This window comes from Dama dama, chromosome 19, assembly GCF_033118175.1.
Source record: "Dama dama isolate Ldn47 chromosome 19, ASM3311817v1, whole genome shotgun sequence".
Classification (NCBI taxonomy): domain Eukaryota; kingdom Metazoa; phylum Chordata; class Mammalia; order Artiodactyla; family Cervidae; genus Dama; species Dama dama.
In genome coordinates, this window is record NC_083699.1 from 22,771,739 (window position 1) to 22,776,515 (window position 4,777).

Below are 4,777 nucleotides of genomic sequence, written 5' to 3' on the forward strand. Positions count from 1 at the left end.
AGCATTTAGTAAGTGTGAAATGAACGTCACAGTTTTGCAAGTATTTCATTCCTTCCAGTGTAATAAAATTCTACTTATTGTGAAAAGGCTGATTTTAGACAGTTTCCCTTACCAAGGCAGACAAAGAAAAAGTGATTGACCATTAATGATTCTTTAATTGAAAAAGAAAAAGTTTAAGATGCTTATTTTTGTAATTCTTTGTTTGTTTAGTTTTCTGTAGTTAGACTAAAATGGGAGTTAAAAGCTTTAGTGTGTATGTTTAAATTCTTGGGCCTGCTACTGACCTTCTTCAAGTGAGTTTTACCTCCCAGTGTTTTCGTTTTCTCCATTTGCAAAAGGGAGATAATGGTAGTTGCCTTATCTCACAAGGATGTCATGAAAATAAGTCAGATAAATTGCTTTGCCCTCCTTAGAGAGGGGCTCTAGAAAGTAAGCATTATTACATATGATGATGAATATTCCCAACTTCAAAGATATTTTTAAATTGCCCCCCAAGTCTTTGAACATGTTAAGCCTATGAATAGCACTGTGTTAGGTGTTTATACATTTCTGGCAAGCTTTCACCTCTTGTTAAAGCAGTAAATGGTCTTTGAACAAATGTATTTCTCATTCTTTGATAACTCTGCTTCCTTGTTTGTACACTTGAAAGATGATTATCATCTGGTATATGAGGTCAAGTTGAACTCCTTGGTGCCATTACAGTTCAATTGCAGCTTTAATTGAGTTTTTCTCCCAAGGTTGAAAATAAGTCAATGGTTCACTTTAGTAAGCTACTTACATTTTAAATAATTATGAGATGAATTCAACTATTTTCTGCAAATGATATGTACAAATAATGCTTTTCATTTTAGCTATAATATCCTCACTCAAAACTTGATATAAAAATTCAGTAATTTTATTTCTTCCTTTGCTGTATTATTTTTCTGATGGGTTCTCCTAAAATCAGGTTTAATAGCTATAATTATTCTTTTAACATTTCTAACATAGATAGCCATGATGCACACATAAATATCATCACAGTAAAGACCTACAGCCCTCAAGACGAAACATAGGATAGTAAACATCTTCTAGAACAACTTTTTTTCTTTTCTTTTCTTTCTTTCTTTTTTTTTTTTTTTGCTGGTCATGCAGCATGCAGGATCTTACTTCCCCCTGCTCAATCAGGAATTGAACCCATTCCCCCCTGCAGTGGAAACATGGAGTTATAACCATTGGACCACGAGAAAAGTCCCTAGAACAGTATGTCTTATTGCAGATGTGCACCAAGTTCATTATCAGTGTGACATAAAAAACCTGACATTAGCACTTCCACCCTTACCCATACATCTTTTACCTGTATACCCAACGCAAATCAAAACCACTTTCTGCTGGAGTAGAAACAATGCTCCCAACAGAGTGCTATAAAATCATTCCTTGCAAACTATGAGAATAAGACCCAGAAGGAAACAAAAGGAATGAATCACATCAAGATTAAGAAAATAGACTGTGGATATAGTGGGAAAACTATCCCTCTTAAAGGGGAGGCAGCCTTGTGGGAATGGAGTCCCCAAATTGCAAATATTTCAGGGGGAGACAAAAAAGAAGATATTTATGTGAAAGTGAAGTCGCTCAGTCATGTCCGACTCTTTGTGACCCCATGGACTGTAGCCTACCAAGTTCCTCCGTCCATGGGATTTTCCAGGCAAGAATACTGGAGTGGGTTGCCATTTCCTCCTCCAGGAGATCTTCCTGACCCAGAGATTGAGGTAACAGTACTCCAGGCATCTTGTGGTGACCCTGAAATTTCCACCCTCCACCTGGGTGGGGGACTTAGCTCTGCAGAAGAATTTAAAGATGTTGTTGGAGATATTCCTCGAGGACCCTGCCCCAAGGCTACAGAACTCTGCCTCAGGGCTAGACCATTGTTTCTTGACTGCCCCTCCACTGCTTCTGCATTCCCTCTCCTCCCTGATTAGCCCTCTGAAGCTCAGGGAAGGTCACAGAGGCTGAAAGAAGCCTATTTCCTACAAATTAAAAAAGGGCGACCCAGAGATGAGTTGTACCTGGGAGCCCCACAAGGTTCTACTCGGTTTCAATACTGCACACTTTGATGACTTTCTAAGAAGGGAGATCTAAACCAAGGTGGAGAAAGGGTATGGGGGGAAATGGCCTCAACCTCACCAAGAGATGGTAGAAGCCTCCTCACATCCCACCAGGATCTGACAGATGGACACTAAAGGACAGGCCTATCCCTCAGGCTGATTCACGAAACAAATGTCCTAGGTGTCCTAGGTCCTAAAACTGGGGAAGGAGTTCCAATTCTATTTTCACAATGTTATTAAAGTTTTATTTTTAAATTTCTGTCTTTAGTGATATTTCTGGGGGCCTATAAAAGTTGCCATGAGCATAGCCTGCTCTCAAATACAATTATCTTGCATAGGCCTTTAACTGGTGGGATGGCCCAAACTGCCCTACTTCCAGGAAAATCACTCCTATCTTCTGGTATTGTTGTAGCCACGCATTCTGGGAAACAAACTCACTCAGAAGGACAATGCAGATAGTGGAGTGCAGTCTATTACACTGGTGGGCCCAAGGCAGAGTCTCCTCTTAGCCAAGGACCCCAACCAGTTTTTGTGAAAACCTTGTTTACCCTAAATATACATGCACAAACCCACCTCCCCAAATTCCCTGACAATCAAAGTTAACCCATGATTCATATGCCTTAAGCCTAGGTAGTTAACAGTGGGCAATTATCAATAGGCCTGTGGTCATACCCCAATAAGCATAATAGAATGTATGATTCTGTCGGTTACACAGATAATTAGGGTATTCTTTTAGCAATGGAGACCTCTGGGGCTCTTCTTTCCGGGGGCCTGGTTTTCCAGTTGGTATATCGTTTCCATAGATACTGGGCATTTAGCTCAAAGTCCACAGTCTGGCCCAAGATAGAGTCCTGCTTTCAAGATAGAGCCTGTTCTGTTTCCTCCTTCAGTATTGTTGAATTTACCTAGGCCAAAGGTCACAGATTAGTAGGTACAGTGGGCCAGATTTTTCCTCAAAATGTTTTTGAGTGGCCCATTGCAATGACTTCTGACACCAACATTCAAGTTAGGCCAAACTTCACGGATTAAGGGCATAGTTCTCCATAAGGCTGCCCTTAGTGATATAAGGGGTGATACAGGGGTTCCCCAAGTCATCCTGACTTCTGACCAGCTGGCTACAATTCAGCTGACTACTCCTCAGGTTAGAGAATTCACTACAGTGACTCATAGAACTCAGAAAAGTGCTATACTTATGATTTCAGCTTTATTACAGAAATAAGATTCAAATCCAAACCAGTCAAAGAGAGAGATGTGTATGGTGAAGTCTTTGGGAGGGTCCCCAAAGTGAAGCTTCCTTGCCCAAGCTTCAAAATGTCCAGAGTATTTCTTGGGACTTCATTATGTCAGCATGACTGGTTGAGTCATTGGTCAGTCTCTAACCCCACTACTCTCTTGAGAGGTCTGGCTGATGAGGACATGTTTGGGATTGCTGGTATAATCAGCCTCCATCCTAGGTCATCCCATAAGCTATCAGGTGTGGTCTGAGGGGCCCACCATGAATAAGAAAGGCACTCCTAGGAAATCCCAAGGATATAGGAGCTACTTCTCAGGATTCAGGAATAAAAGCCATCCAAATTCTTTATTGGGGCTTTCCCAATGGCTCAGATGTGAAGAATCTGCCTGCCAATGCAGGAGACTCAGTTTCCATCTCTGGGTTGGGAAGATCTCCTAGAGAAGGGAATGGCAACCCACTCCAGTATTTGGATAGAGGAACTTGGTGGGCTACAGTCTGTGGGGTAGCAAAGAGGCTGACACAACTTAGCAACTTAACAATAACAACAACAAATTCTTTATTATACAACCATACTGAAATGGAGCAGGACTCGATGGTCTTCCCCCCTGAACCTCCACCCCCACCATGTCTTCTGCTTGCCTTTTGTCTGCGGAAAACTTTAGTCAAAGAATAAGTTTGATCAGAGAAGTGAGAAGTGCAGAAACAAAACAGAGAAAGAAGACCAAATAATAATAAGGTAGTCATTAAGCATAGTCAAGGACCTTTAGTTCTTTCTCAAGGGCTATAAATAATATTCTGAGCCATATCCTGTGAGCTGTCTTGGAGAAGTTAACTACAAGATTACCAGACTGTACCCACGACATGAGCTGCCACAATTCTGAGAACTGGCTTCAAAGAAATGGGAACAAATGGACCCTGAAACTGAAGATATTAACTGTACCTAAAACAACCAAGATTATGCTGGTCAGACCACCGATGGCCAATCTGAAGATGACTGTCAGAGCTGACTGTTCTGTTTTTGCAGGTAGCCCCTTCCTTCTATCTTTAAAAAAAAAGCCCTTGCCCCACTTGTTGCCAGAGCGGGAGTTGGCCTTTAGACAGATATTTGCCTTCCCTGCCTTCCTCCCCAGTTGCCAGCATAGGAAATAAAGCAAATTTTCCTTTCCACCAACCTGCCTGTTTATGAGTTTTTGAGCAGTGAGCAGCTTGATCCCACACTCTTTCTGTAACAATATTTAAATTTTATTTTAAATTAACTATCAACAGATGGTAAAGCATCTGCCTACGATGTGGGAGACTAGGGTTCAATCCCTGGGTTGGGAAGATCTCCTAAAGAAGGAAATGGCAACCCACTCCAGTATTGTTGCTTGGAAAATTCCATGGAACTTGGTAGGCTACAGTCCATGGGGTCACAAAGAGTCGGACATGACTGAGCAACTTCACTTTCACATAAATATCTTCT